Here is a 16,688-nt window from a genome sequence, read left to right on the forward strand (position 1 = left end):
GTAGAACTCGTAACAAGCACACTGATGTGCAAATTCTAAGAACGAAACTCCACACATCAGAAAAAGTTTTGCATCACCCCAGTTCCCAGAACTCCTGAAGATAAACGTTAACTATGGATATTGCCTCACAGACACAGTCCCTTTGACTGTTCAGAGATGTCACTAAACCCGCCCAAAAACGTAAACAACCATGCATGAGCAGCGCCTATTAGACGGAAGGGGTCCGACAGCCGATCAGTTCCAGTCATTCCACCAGAGAGGAGGTACACGGCTCACGTCGTCTGTAGTTTAACCATGCCTAGACGGTTAATACCACGATTCGACCGCGTCCGCATTGTTACTTTGTGCCAGAAAGGACTCTCAACAAGGGAAGTGTACAGGCGTCTCGGAGTGAACCAATGCGATGTTGTTCGGACATGGAGGAGATACAGAGAGACAAGAACTGTCGATGACATGCCTCGCTCAGATCGCCCAAGAGCTACTACTGTAATGGATGACCCCTACCTACGGATTATGGTTCGGAGGAATCGTGACAGCAACGTCACCATGCTGAACAATACTTTTCGTGCAGCCACAGGACGTCGTGTTACGACTCAAAATGTGCGCAATAGGCTGCATGATGCGCAACTTCATTCCCGACGCCCATGGCGAGGTCCATCTTTGCAACCACGAAACCATGCAGCGCCGTACAGAATTGACGTCACGTTATCTTCACCGATGAGTGTCGCATATGCCTTCAACCAGACAATCATCGGATACGTGTTTGCAGGCAACCTGGTCAGGTTGAACGCCTTAGACACACTGTCCAGCGAGTGCAGGAAGGTGGAGGTTACCTGCTGTTTTGGGATGGCATTATGTGGGGCCGACGTACGCCTCTGGTGGTCATGGAAGATGGCGTATCGGCTGTAAGATACGTGAATGCCATCCTCCGGCCGATAGTGCAACCATATCGGCAACAAGTTGGCGATGCGTTAGTCTTCATGAACGACAATTCGCGCCCTCATCGTGTGAATGACTTCCTACAGGATAACGACATCGCTCGACTAGAGTGGCCAGCATGTTTTCCAGACATGAACCCTATCAAACATGCCTAGGATAGATTGAAAAGGGCTGTTTATGGACGACGTGACCCACCAAGCACTCTGAGGGATCTACGTCGAATCGCCGTTGAGAAGTGGGACAATCTGGACCAACAGTGCATCAATGAACTTTTGGATAGTATGCCACGACAATTACAGGCACGCAGCAATGTAAGAGGATGTGCTGCTGGGTATTAGAGGTACCTGTGTGTACAACAGTGTGAAGCACCGTCTCTGAAGGTCTCGCTGTATGGTGGTACAAGATGCAATGTGTGGTATTCATGAGCAGTAAAAAGGGTGGCAATGATGTTTATGTTGATCTCTATTCCAATCTTCTGCACAGGTTTCGGAGGTGGTGTAAAACTTTTTTTGATGTGTGTAGCTGTCACATGTTGTGTCACTGATAAGTAACGTAGCTCCATGAAACTCCGATCGTACTCGTACATGGAGAGAATTGTTGTAGTATAGTAGAGAAGGTAACTGAAAGAAATACACAATCAGACGAACAAAAATGACACTTTTATTCAAAGACAATAATTACACTGAAGCCACCGCGAATCATGATGGTTCAAATGGCTCTAAGCACTATGGGACTTAACGTCTGAGGTCATCAGTCCCCTAGACTTAGAACTACTTAAACCTGACTAACCTAAGGACACCACACACATCCATGCCCGAGGTAGTGTTCCAACCTGCACCCGTAGCAGCAACGCGGTTCCGGACTGAAGCGCCGAGAACCGCTCGGCCACAGCGGCAGGCCATTTACCGATGCTGACGCTGTAAACGACTGCTTATGTGCTTCTTCATGTGCCTCTACTTCTCTAAAGTTGTGTCACTCATTCGCAGTACATATAAAAAAATAGACGTATGTAACACCGAAGAGAGCAGATGATCTTCCTGTAAACCCGTCTTTTGATGTCCTAGTGAGGAAATGCATTGTCATAGTCGCAAACCATATCTGTATGACACTGGCAGGTGAGTGTCAACAAAAATGTTTGTACCCATGTAAGTAACGTGCTTGCTTGGATTTGCTGCCAGTCTTATGACAGTGTCGCGCGTTTATATTCTACACGTGAAATGAGAACGCCGACTACTCCAGCACGTAACATTTGAAAAAATTTAAATGTTTTTTATGCCTTTAATTTTCTCTTTAGATTTTATTTACCTAAGTAATATCATAGTATGAAGTAACTGAAGAATCGATTTTTACTTCCTGTTTTGTAGTGAATTGTCTATACTTCATATCCCCATGGTTTTGACGTAATGTAATTCACCTATAGCCCCGTTATTAAATGTCATACTTTTTTTTTTACAGTGCTGGTTGCTTTGAGATAGATTAGTTTGCCTGGTTGATTCCGTAGTCTCTGCCGCTGCCTCACGCCAGCGATAATATATTCGTAAGAATGAAAACCACAGAGATATAATATGAAATACCATAAGACAGTATCACTTCTGTGCTGATTTAATTACTGTGTGTACATGCAGCACAACTTCAGGAAGGCGGAAACAGGATTTCGAAAACAGATTTTCGCTGAATCGATTTTGCCCATTTTAATAGATCCACCAGTTTTCCAAAGTCCGTTGTGTTTTATTTTACACGAATGGCCTTTTGAAACCAGGTGTTCGGTCTCCGATTAACCCGAACGACGGCTGTTTCTCTTCAATTAAATAAAGGAGATGGATAATTTCTTGCTCAGCCTACTACTTCTTTTCCTCTTCGATGCACGAAAAGTCACCCCGTCTATATTAGCCGATATTTTTAAAAACAAGTTTCAGAAAAGTTTATGGAAAAAATTCAAGGCAATCGTAAAATGCGTTTTAGACAGGTACGTGCCGAGTAAAACTGTGAGGGACGGAAAAAACCCACCGTGGTTCAACAACAAAGTTAGGAAACTACTGCGAAAGCAAAGAGAGCTTCACTGCAAGTTTAAACGCAGCCAAAACCTCTCAGACAAACAGAAGCTAAACGATGTCAAAGTTAGCGTACGGAGGGCTATGCGTGAAGCGTTCAGTGAATTCGAAAGTAAGATTCTATGTACCGACTTGACAGAAAATCCTAGGAAGTTCTGGTCTTACGTTAAATTAGTAAGTGGCTCGAAACAGCATATCCAGACACTCTGGGATGATGATGGCATTGAAACAAAGGAGGACACGCGTAAAGCTGAAATACTAAACACCTTTTTCCAAAGCTGTTTCACAGAGGAAGAACGCACTGCAGTTCCTTCTCTAAATCCTCGCACAAACGAAGAAATGACTGACATCGAAATAAGTGTCCGAGGAATGGAAAAGCAACTGGAATCACTCAAAAGAGGAAAGTCCACTGGACCTGACGGGATACCAATTCGATTCTACACAGAGTACGCGAAAGAACTTGCCCCCCTTCTAACAGCCGTGTACCGCAAGTCTCTAGAGGAACGGAAGGTTCCAAATGATTGGAAAAGAGCAAAGGTAGTCCCAGTCTTCAGGAAGGATCGTCGAGCAGATGCGCAAAACTATAGACCTATATCTCTGACGTTGATCTGTTGTAGAATTTTAGAACATGTTTTTTGCTCGCGTATCATGTTTCTAGAAACCCAGAATCTACTCTGTAGGAATCAACATGGATTCCGGAAACAGCCATCGTGTGAGACCCAACTCGCTTTATTTGTTGATGAGACCCAGAAAATATTAGATACAGGCTCCCAGGTAGATACTATTTACCTTGACCTCCGGAAGGCGTTCGATACAGTTCCGCACTGTCGCCTGATAAACAAAGTAAGAGCCTACGGGATATCAGACCAGCTGTGTGACTGGATTGAAGAGTTTTTAGCAAACAGAACACAGCATGTTGTTCTCAATGGAGAGACGTCTACAGACGTTAAAGTAACCTCTGGCGTGCCACAGGGGAGTGTTATGGGACCATTGATTTTCACAATATATATAAATGACCTAGTAGATAGTGTCGGAAGTTCCATGCGGCTTTTTGCGGATGATGCTGTAGTATACAGAGAAGTTGCAGCATTAGAAAATTGTAGCAAAATGCAGGAAGATCTGCAGCGGATAGGCACTTGGTGCAGGGAGTGGCAACTGACCCTTAAGATGGACAAATGTAATGTATTGCGGATACATAGAAAGAAGGATCCTTTATTGTATGATTATATGATAGCGGAACAAACACTGGTAGCAGTTACTTCTGTAAAATATCTGGGAGTATGCGTGCGGAACGATTTGAAGTGGAGTGATCATATAAAATGAATTGTTGGTAAGGCGGGTACCAGGTTGAGATTCATTGGGCGAGTCCTTAGAAAATGTAGTCCATCAACAAAGGAGGTGGCTTGCAAAACACTCGTTCGACCTATACTTGAGTATTGCTCAACAGTGTGGGACCCGTACCAGATCGGGTTGACGGAGGAGATAGAGAAGATCCAAAGAAAAGCGGCGCGTTTTGTCACAGGGTTATTTGGTGAGCGTGATAGCATTACGGAGATGTTTAGCAAACTCAAGTGGCAGACTCTGCAAGACAGGCGCTCTGCATCGCGGTGTAGCTTGCTGTCCAGATTTCGAGAGGGTGCGTTTCTGGATGAGGTATCGAATATATTGCTTCCCCCTACTTATACCTCCAGAGGAGATCACGAATGTAAAATTAGAGAGATTCGAGCGCGCACGGAGGCTTTCCGGCAGTCGTTCTTCCCGCGAACCATACGCGACTGGAACAGGAAAGGGAGTTACTGACAGTGGCACTTAAAGTGCCCTCCACCACACACCATTAGGTGGCTTGCGGAGAATAAATGTAGACGTAGATGTAGATGTAGAAACATACGAAACTTTACATGTGGGCGAATATCGATTGAGGAAGAGAAAACCCAGAGCTAGAACCACTTTTCCAGAATCGATTTTGATGTGTTATTATGACCAACCAAAAGCTGTAGGTCTATTGGGAAATAGGTTTACGAAATCCAGTTTTTGGAGCGTAATGTACACGTAGCGAGTATAAGCGAACATAACAATTTCTGAAAACCAGAAATTATAACTTTCAAAAACTTTTAATAACAGATAGATAAACATTATTCCTATATTTAGGCTTTTTCCTTATAATTCATTAAACTCCGTCCTATATTTCTGTAGTAGGCTTGGCCGGCCGAGGAGATACATTCCGATGTTACAGAAAAAGAGAGTAGTTTTTATAAGCTGAGCTGCAGAGGTACAAACTGGTGAAGTATGTGAAAAGCATTTTACCTCTTTCTCGTTTCCATGAGCATTACGGCCTCACCCTCAGAGTTGCATTAATGTCCCTTCTTTATCAGCATAATTACAGTATTTTCAAGAGAAATATTATTTTGCATATTAGACATCAAATGGACGTACATTTGTTCTGTTCCATTGTTGAATTAGGAAAGCTGCAAAGGTAATGTGAATATTGGCCTTGCCCTCTGAAAATGACAATATTACAGACACATAAGTCAGTCAGATGCCGGATGATGCATTACTCTACATCAGAGAAAGAATACAAAACAAATGTGTTTGTGAGTGTGAGACTACACTTATACCTCTGTAGACCAGGCACTTTTGACGATACTTTGCATTAGCGCATGGTATAGGATATTCAAAGAATCTGTCTCACCTAAGTCATGACATTTTCACTGTGTATATAAAATATACTCCACAGATAATGCATTAATTCTATGCGAATATAACTGTTAAGACTAATTCGGTAACAATATGCTCATATTTCTTTCTGCGGAGTGTAATAATTTCGGAGCTACTTCCCAAATTGTGAGTTATCTGCGCCTTCCGCAAATATTAATTGCTTTTTTCTAACAAATCGAAAAGAAGATACATCCTTTTCTTCCCGTTAGCATTCGAACACACACGTCTGAACCTCTCTTGCTTCACTTTTGTTTTACAGAATTTTTTGCTCCACTCGCTGTCGAAACATTGTTTATTTTTCTACATTAAATCACCTCCTTTCCCAGAATGTTGCTGTTGGGATCTTCAGTTCAAAGACTTGTTTGCTGCAGCTCTCCATGTTAATCTGTCTTGTGCAAGCCCTTCTAGTCCAGTCAAAAGGCGGTTTCCCGTAACAAAATTGCGAAAGGTTTTTTCTCAGTGGTACTATATATGCTTACTGGGGTGTCGAATCCAAATTTCAAGTTTGCTCCCTTGTGAGAGATCGGCTTCACAACAAAAAACACTAAAACCTCAAAATTTCCGCACTTTTTTCAGTTTCTCGCTTATATCTTGGGAAGTATGCGTTTCCCGAAGATGACCATCCTATGCAGAAATTCAAGTAGACGTATGTAAGTTCGTAGGCTTCCACAACCAATATCATGTTGAATAAAATATTTTTGGGCGTTAGTCGGCTTCAGTGTAAAACACTAAAGCACTTACTTGCTTTAGTGCCGGCCGCGGTGGTCTAGCGGTTATAGGCGCTCAGTCCGAAACCGCGCGACTGCTACGGTCGCAGGTTCGAATCCTGCCTCGGGCATGGATGAGTGTGATGTCCTTAGGTTAGTTAGGTTTAAGTAGTTCTAAGTTCTAGGGGACTGATGACCTCAGATGTTAAGTCCCATAGTGCTCAGGGCCATTTGAACCATTTGAACTTGCTTTAGTACTTTACAATGACGCGGCCAAACGCCAAAAATTATTTTATTCAAAATAAAGTTAATTTCCCACAAAATTCGCTAGTCAAATTCGATTTTAGGAGGAGCGATATTCGCGCTAACACATTCTGAAAAGCAGCGATTTTTTGCCCTTCTGCGGAAACGTCAAAAACGCCCAATCCTACCCCCTACAACTCGAAAAACATACATGTTATTGTGGTGTCGGTAGCTGGACCGACACTGTGGAGTTGACTGCTGCAAAAGAAAGCTAGTGACTAACGCTGTGGCCGATAGTGCACGCACAGCAATAAGCAGCCGGGCGTGAAGTCTGGAACATGAGAACTTATGAATGAATAAGAAGAAAAGTATGTAGATGCTTTTTACTTAACTTTTATTTATCCTTGGAATACATCTCTCTTGAATACTCGTAAGCTATAGGCACTGATACAAATGGCTCCTTGTTAGTTCGTAGCCATTAACTTCTGATGGCTATTGTGTCTCTCGGCTAATGAGAGAGAAAGGCTTCGTACAACTGGGCGATAGCTTGGTTCTCGTACAACTGGGCGGTAGCTTGGTTCTCGTACAACTGGGCGATAGCTAGGTTCGCGTACAACTGGCCGGTAGCTTGGTTCTCGTACAACTGGGGCCGAGTCCACTCTCGTATCACGAGACCTGCCTAGGTGGTGGCGCTAGGTCTGCGATCACAGTGGCGACACGCGGGTCCGACATGTACTACATGGACCGCGGCCGATTTAAGTTACCACCTAACAAGTGTGGTGTCTGGCGGTGACACCACATTCCTCCCCCGCAAATCGGCGAACGGTCGTGTAATAAGGCTTCCGCCCGCCGTGGGGAGGACCACATGTTGACGTATGCGATGAGGTGGGGAGCCTAACAACAGGCGAGGCTGTGCCACCCGCACCCGGCCATCCGGTCCGAGGGGAGCTAGAAAACGCCTGCAAAACTAGTCCAGGGTGCACGTCAACACGTGGTGTATGCGCCCGTAAAGAAACATGAGGGGCCAAAGTGTCGACCTCCATGGCGTCGGGGTAGCCGACGCGCGATGACGTCATGCGGTCCGGAGCGGTCGGGAGTTCCATGGCGGAGGACAGGTGGTCACGGGAAGCGACCGGCGGCGCGTGACCCTGGAAGGCGCCTGGCGGCTGCAACGAAGCGTCGAACGCGGGCGCCGGCGGCGGGAGAACAAGCGGCGGCGGCGGCGGCGGCTGCTGCTGCTGCGGCGGCGGCGGCGGCGCGTCGCCATCGGGCAAAATGGAAGGCATCGTCGGTAACACCTGGGGATGAGGCGAGCCAGTAGATGGGTCCCCAGGGCGCTGACCGGACGGCACCGTCGCTGAAAGCAGACGGGGAGCGGCAGAACCCGAGCGACGACAGAGGCGCAGCTGATTGAGATGCCGACGCACCTCACCCGAGGCCCCCAAAACCAAATACATCGCGCGGCCGAGGCAGCGAAGAATGCGCCCTGCGAGCCAACGCCGTGAACCTCGATAGTTGCGATAAAATACAACGTCGCCTGGAGCAAAAGCAGGAGTCTGCCGCTGCACAGGAACCTGATGCGGCGGATGCAGCAAAGACATCAAGGTGCGATGAGGACGACCGTGGAGCAACTCAGCCGGCGAGCGCCCATCTCGGGGCTGAGAGCGATACGAAGACAAAAAGAGCAACAATGCGTCCTCCCGAGAATGCGACTCTTTCAGTTTCAACATCTGCGACTTGAAAGTCCGGACCAATCGTTCAGCGGCACCGTTGGACTGAGGCGAAAACGGCGCGGAAGTCAGATGTTGAATACCATTGGCCTGGCAGAATGACTGAAATTCTGCGGACATGAATTGTGGGCCATTGTCGGAAACAATAGTCTGCGGAAGACCTTCAATGCAAAAGATAGCAGACAACGCTTGGATGGTGGCGGAGGACGTCGTGGAAGACATCCGGACAACAAAAGGAAAATTACTGAAGGCGTCGACCAGAACCAACCATCGAGCATTCCAGAATGGACCAGCAAAATCAATGTGCAAGCGTTGCCAAGGGGAAGTGGCTTTTGGCCACGCAAAGACTTTCCGCGGCGGTGCGGACTGTTGTTCGGCACACGCCGGGCACGAAGAACACATATTCGTAATCGCAGCATCGATTCCGAACCAAGTACAGTGCTGACGAGCAAGTTGTTTCGTTCGCACTATACCCCAATGTCCTTGGTGAAGAAGCCGTAAAACAGAGGACTGTAACGAACGTGGGACCACGACTCTGGACTGATCATTATCAGAACGCAACAACAAAACACCACGTCGAACAAAAAGTCTCTCCTTGTGAGCAAAAAATCGGCGAACCAACGGATCCTCGATCCGAGACTTTGACAAAGGCCATTGCGTAGCAACAAAACGTAAAACAGTAGCAAGAACAGGGTCAGCAGCTGTGGCTGTAGCTACACGACGAAAATCAATCGGAAACGATTCGACCACTTCATCGGTTTCCGAATCAATGAACATGCAAGCAAGTTCGGAAGAATCGAATGCTTTATCCTCAGCAACAGGCAAACGGGACAACGCATCGGCGTTTCCGTGCTTAGCAGTGGACCGATACAAGATATCGTAGCGGTACTGCGAGAGGAAAATAGACCAGCGAATGAATTTCTGCGCTGTACGTGGAGGTACAGGCTTGGTCGGATGAAAAAGCGATGTCAACGGTTTGTGGTCTGTGATGATGGTAAAGTGACGACCATACAAGAAATCATGGAACTTAGTAACACCAAACACGAGAGCCAAAGCTTCTTTCTCTATCTGTGAATAATTTCTTTGCGCAGACGAGAGCAATTTGGACGCAAAGGCAATAGGGCGATCATGCGAGCCAACTTTGTGCGCAAGCACAGCACCGATCCCGAAATCTGATGCATCTACCATCAACAAAAGGGGTTTCTGGGGATCGAATGGCGTAAGGCAAGTATTAGCAAGCAACGCCGATTGCAACTGGCGAAAGGCGCGTTCACATTCCGTCGTCCAGACGAACGGAACACCTTTACGGCGTAAGCGATGAAGCGGAGCTGAAATGGAAGAGGCATTGCGCACATATTTATGGTAATAATTAATTTTACCCAACACACTCTGTAGCTGTTTGAGATTTTTAGGGGACGGCAAGTCTTGTATGGCACGGAGGTGCTCTGGACTCGGATGTATGCCTTGGGCATTAATGACATGTCCCAGGTATGGTAAGTCACGAGCAAAAAACACACATTTGTCCTTCCTCAAGCGAAGACCATTTTGCCGCAAGACCTGAAATAATGTTCGTAAATTCGCAAGATGATCTTCTTCTGTCTGTCCGGAGATCACTATATCGTCCAGATAGTTTGCTGCAGTAGGGACCGACGCACAAATAGTTTGTAAATATTGCTGAAACAAGGCAGGGGCGGATGCACACCCGAAAGGCAGTCTTTTGAAGCGGTACAATCCAAGATGCGTGTTAACCACCAATATGCGCTGGGATTCGTCGTCCACCGGTATTTGCAAGTACGCATCGGCTAGGTCCAACTTTGAAAAATATTTTCCCGGGCACAGTTTAGCAAAAAGATCTTCCGGGCGGGGCAAAGGAAAAGTAGCAGTCACTAGCTGTGGATTCACTGTGGCCTTGAAGTCCACGCAAAGTCTCAATTTTCCGGAAGGTTTTGGCAAAATGACTAAGGGTGAGGCCCAGAGAGAAGCTTGCACACGTTCAATTACACCCTGTGATTCGAGATCGTGTAACGTTCTTGCGACCTCATCACGCAATGCGTGGGGAACATTGCGCGCCCTGAAAAATTTCGGTTGCGCGTTTACCTTCAGTTCTAAATGTGCTTCATAGTTTTTAGCGCAACCTAAGCCCGGTGCAAAAATGTCTGCAAATTCGTCACACAGCCGAGAAACACTGTCTGTAGGCACAGTCTGATTCACTGATAGGACCTGATTTACAATAGACATGTTAAACAACTTAAATAAATCTAGCCCAAACAAGTTCACTGCAGAAGAAGAACGAAGAACGTAAAATGACACAAGTTTTGTTTGTCCCTTGTATGTTGCAAGAAGGCTGCACTGTCCTAACACAGGAATTTTCTGTCCGGAATATGTAGTTAGCGTAACATTTGCGGAACGCAACGGAGGTTTGCCCAGTTGTTTGTACGTGTCGTGATTGAGCAATGAAACTGCAGCTCCGGTATCGAGCTGGAATGGTATCACTTGGCCTTCAAAGTCTAAGTCCACAAAAAGTTTATTGTTCTGCTGACAAGAGCGACTGTTTTGTGCAATTGGAACAGACACTGGTACAGAATCACTTGCTAATTGACGTGATTTCCGGCGACGTCGACGTACAGTTTTTGTGGGACGATCACCGTTACTGTGAGAGAAAGTGTCACTGGACGAAGTGGAATTAACGACATGAATGTCCATAGGCGAAGGTCCACGAGCCTGAGTGTCCTTGGTTCGATTCCGGCGCGAAGCAAAGGGCCTGGAATGATTGTGATTGTCTGATCTGAGCTTTTTCTGGCAAACACTTTGAACATGTCCTTTCTTATTGCAGAAAAAGCAAATAGCTTGGCGTGACGGGCAATGTTCACGCGAATGTCTAGCAGCACACCGCGGGCATGATTTCACTGTATTTGTGTGCTGGCGCGGCACACCTGGCTTAGCACGCGGCGGTCGCTGTGCGTCCGTGCGCACGGCCCGGTTACCGGGCCGCGGAGCGCGTCCAGCGGGCCGGTTAATGTTACACACGGCTGGCGAAGTTTCAAAAGATTCCTGAGCACAGTCCAGTGTGTCCTGTCTATCCAATATGTCTATCACTTGTTGAAGGGAGGGATTAACCAGTTTCAAAATTTGCTCCCGTATGCGAACATCAGAAACGTTCTGTGCAATTGCATCACGCACCATTGTATCTGAATAAGAAAGACCACAGTCACATTCAAAGGCACAGTCCCTAGTAAGTCCTTGCAATGTTGCTACCCACTCCCTATTAGTTTGACCGGCCGTACGTTTTGTACGAAAAAACGTATACCGTTTTGCAACCACATTAACTGTTTCTTTGAAATAGGCATCTAATGCAGACAAAATTTCCTCGTAGGACAGAGTTGCTACGTCTCGCCGGGGAAACAATTTCACTATCACACGGTATGTGGACACACCGACACAAGAAAGCAAAAACGGCTGCCGCTCTTTACCTTGAATTCTGTAGGCTTCTAGATGAAAGTGGAACTGGCGAGACCACTCTTGCCAGGTCTCATCGGCTGCCACGTATGGTCGAAAGGGAGGTGCAACAGCGTTCAGTGGCAGCGGTAGCGAAGAAGCGGCGGCGGCCGCATCGGTTTGAAGGGTACGTTGACCCTGGACGAGCTGTCCAAGGGCATCCAGTAACGCCTGCGTCTGCTGATTCTGCAAGCGATAAAATTCGGACAGTACATCTGGAGAATGTGGCGAAGCCATGACACAATTAAATAGAAACAATCAGAACACTTGAAACGTCATCAATGGTACAAACAAAGTAATACAAACTCTTTATCTCGTCGCCATAATTGTGGTGTCGGTAGCTGGACCGACACTGTGGAGTTGACTGCTGCAAAAGAAAGCTAGTGACTAACGCTGTGGCCGATAGTGCACGCACAGCAATAAGCAGCCGGGCGTGAAGTCTGGAACATGAGAACTTATGAATGAATAAGAAGAAAAGTATGTAGATGCTTTTTACTTAACTTTTATTTATCCTTGGAATACATCTCTCTTGAATACTCGTAAGCTATAGGCACTGATACAAATGGCTCCTTGTTAGTTCGTAGCCATTAACTTCTGATGGCTATTGTGTCTCTCGGCTAATGAGAGAGAAAGGCTTCGTACAACTGGGCGATAGCTTGGTTCTCGTACAACTGGGCGGTAGCTTGGTTCTCGTACAACTGGGCGATAGCTAGGTTCGCGTACAACTGGCCGGTAGCTTGGTTCTCGTACAACTGGGGCCGAGTCCACTCTCGTATCACGAGACCTGCCTAGGTGGTGGCGCTAGGTCTGCGATCACAGTGGCGACACGCGGGTCCGACATGTACTACATGGACCGCGGCCGATTTAAGTTACCACCTAACAAGTGTGGTGTCTGGCGGTGACACCACAGTTATTGTCAACTAAAACTCTACAGCACATGAAGGTACATGAAATTTCCTACAAGCGACGTCAGTTCAAAAAATGGTTCAAATGGCTCTGAGCACTATGGGACTTAACCGCTGAGGTCATCAGTCCCCTAGAACTTAGAATTACTTAAACCTAACTAACCTAAGGACATCACATACATCCATACTCGAGGCAGGATTCGAACCTGCGACCGTAGCAGCAGCGCGGTTCCGAACTGAAGCGCCTAGAACCGCTCGGTCATATCGGCCGGTCCAATTATCTCACATCGGCATTATATTCTTCTTGTATTACTCTTAAAAGAGGTTGTTTTGAATGAATTAAAAGGAAAGCATGTTTGATGAAAATATTACAAATGACATTTACAGCGTATTAGTTACATAACACTCAAAAGAAAGACGAATTTGAAATCTGTAGACAACACTGTACGAGTGTCACGAAATGCGTGAATGACTAACCCTGGATAAGTCATCACTTCAGACAGGTTTCCTATCCGGATAAGAAAGATGACATAATATAAATACAAAAGACAAGTACAGTATGTGATCGAAAGTATCCGGACACCTGGCTGAAAATGACTTACAAGTTCGTGGCGCCCTCCATCGGTAATGCTGGAATTCAATATGGTGTTGGGCCAACCTTAGCCTTAATGACACTTCCACTCTCGCAGGTATACGTTCAATCAGGTGCTGCAAGGTTTCTTGGGGAATGGCAGCCCATTCTTTACGGAGTGCTGCACTGAGGAGAGGTATCGATGTCGGTCGGTGAGGACTGGCACGAAGCCGGCGTTCCAAAACATTCCAAAGGTATTCTATACGATTCAGATCAGGAATCTGTGCAGGCCAGTCCAATACAGCGATTTTATTGTCATGTAACCACTCCGCCACAAGCCGTGCATTATGAACAGGCGTTGAAAGATGCAATCGCCATCCCCGAATTGTTCTTCAACATTGGGAAGCAAGAAGGTGCTTAAAACATCAATGTAGACCTGTGCTGTGATAGTGCTACGCAAAACAACAAGGGGTGCGAGCCCCCTCCACGAAAAGCACGACCACACCATAACATCACCGCCTCCGAATTTTGCTGTAGGCACTACACCCGCTGGCAGATGACGTTCAACTGGCATTCGCCATACTCACACCCTTCCATCGGATCACCTTATTGTGTACCGTGATTCGTCACTCCACAGAACGTTTTCCACTGTTCAATTGTCCAATGTTTACGCTCATTACACCAAGCGAGGCGTTGTTTGGCATTAACCGGCGTGATGTGTGGCTTATAAGCAGCCGCTCGACCATGAAATCCTAGTTTTCTTACCTCCCGTCTAACTGTCATAGTACTTGCAGTGGGTCCTGATGCAGTTTGGAATTCGTTTGTGATGGTCTGGATAGCTGTCTGCCTATTACACATTACGACCCTCTTCAACTGTCGGCGGTCTCTGTCAGTCACCAGACGAGGTCGGCCTGTACGCTTTTGTGCTATTCGTGTCCCTTCACGTTTCCACTTCACTGTCACATCGGAAACGGTGGAGATAGGGTGTTTGGGACTGTGGAAATCTCGCGTGCAGCCGCATGACACAAGTGACGCCCAATCACCTGACGACATTCTGCTCTTTCACGATGTCTAATGACTACTGAGGTCGTTGATATGGAGTATCCGGCAGTAGATGGCAGCACAATACACCTAATATGACGTATGTTTTTGGGGTGTGCCGGCCGGGGTGGCCGAGCGATTCTAGGCGCTACAGTCTCGAACAGCGCGACCGCTACGGGCGCAGGTTCGAATCCTGCCTCGGGCATGGATGTGTGTGATGTCCTTAGGTTCGGTTTAAATAGTTCTAACAAGGGAACCTCCCCATCGCACCCCCCTCAGATTTAGCTATAAGTTGGCACAGTGGATAGGCCTTGAAAAATTAAACACAGATCAATCGAGAAAACAGGAAGAAGTTGTGTGGAACTATGAAAGAAATAACCAAAATATACAAACTGAGTAGTCCATGCGCAACATATGCAACATCACATCATTTTATGAGCCCAGAAGCGCCGTGGTCCCATTGATAGCGTGAGCAACTCTGGTGCGAGAGGTCCTTGGTTCAAGTCTTCCCTCGAGTGAAAAATTTTTCTTTCTTTATTTTCGCAAAGTTTTGATCTGCCCGTTCGTTCATTGACGTCTCTGTTCACTGTAGTAAGTTTAGTGTCTGTGTTTTGCGACCGCATCGCAAAACCGTGCGATTAGTAGACGAAAGGACGTGCCTCTCCAATGGGAACCGAAAACATTTGATCACAAGGTCATAGGTCAACCGATTCCTCCACGGGAAAACACGTCTGATATATTCTATATGTCACTGGTGACGGCATGTGCGTCACATGACAGGAATATGTTGTCGACCCACCTAACTTGTACACTCGGCGAATGGGTAAAAAGATTCTTCTACCTTGCCCGATTTAGGTTTTCTTGTGGATGTGATAATCACTCACAAAAAGTGATGAAAACATAAAAGTTTGTCACATAAACTGCAACAAATGAATGCAACAGTTTCACAGTCGCAAAGTTTTCCCTGTGTTCTGTCAAAACATATGTTTTTAAAGTTTTCAAATTTTTTCCGTGCGAAGACCGTCAAATCCTGCATATGTTCAAGCAAATCTGAACATGTCGTGGAATTTTGCAGAGCGAAGTTGATTATGTGTCAGTGCCTGAACTTTGATAATTGTCTGAAAATAAGAAATTAAACTTTTCACTCGAGGGAAGACTTGAACCAAGAACCTCTGATACCGCAGTTGCTCACTCTAACCACGGGACCACGGCGCTCCTGGGATCACTGATCCCTGTTATGTTGCATATCGTGCGCATCGACTACTCAGTTAGTATGTTTTGCTTATTTTTTTCATAGTTCCACACAACTTCTTCCTGTTTTCTCGATTGATGTGTGTTCAGGTTTTGAAGGCCTATCCACTGTGCCAACTTATAACTAAATCTGAGGGGGGTGCGATGGGGAGGTTCCCTTGTAAGTTCTAGGGGACTGATGACCTCAGAAGTTAAGTCCCATAGTGTTTAGAGCCATTTGAACCATTTTTTTTTGGGGGGGGGGGGTCTGGATACTTTTCAGCATATAGTGTAAGTTGTGTTGTGAGCTATCGATCTATGAAGAAATATCTGTACTGATGTCACGAGCGCAGGGACTCGCCTCCGCTTGGCTGTTGGTGGTCCGTCCAATACTTCTTAGGCACTAAATGGTCCAGGCAAGGGTGCCCATACAGTAGTTCGTATGGGGGGGGGGGGGGGGGCAGCTAGACTTGGTGGTATGGAGTATTTTAATGTTTTGGAAGGCGAATGGCGAATTGTAAGAAGCCATAGAAAAGCTCTAGTCTCGACCCACATACGTAATACCAACTTTCAAATGATTTTCTTGAAATAAGAAACATCTGACTACACTATATTTTTTCCTATCCCTGAGAGCAAGGTGGGGAGGGCGGCCCCCTCACCTTGACTCCGGTCAAAGGTGCCCGTGGGTCCAGGTGAAGGGTATTGGGCAACGGACGGTCCAGGCTAAACTGTCGGTTCTTGCTTTAACTCAGCTGAAAAAATTGTAATCGAGTGATTAATATTATGATACAGAAAAACTAATAAGTAAAGATGCATAATTCTGCAAAATATTGCATGTCGCCTCAGCTGCTTCAGACAGTGGTACTGCTAGGCGCTCATCCAGGTCGTCCTCTCTTCTATATCAAAACTGTCGTCGATGCTGGAGGACAAGCCTTCACATTACTGCCACTTTCGGACAGAACAGTCCTGCACACCTACATCCACACCGACCTTGGCAATATGTCTTGAAGTTTCAAGATACAAAATGAAGAAGCCTCTCGGGAGCCGTTTTTTTTCCAACT

The sequence above is a fragment of the Schistocerca piceifrons genome, chromosome 5, assembly GCF_021461385.2.
Source record: "Schistocerca piceifrons isolate TAMUIC-IGC-003096 chromosome 5, iqSchPice1.1, whole genome shotgun sequence".
Classification (NCBI taxonomy): domain Eukaryota; kingdom Metazoa; phylum Arthropoda; class Insecta; order Orthoptera; family Acrididae; genus Schistocerca; species Schistocerca piceifrons.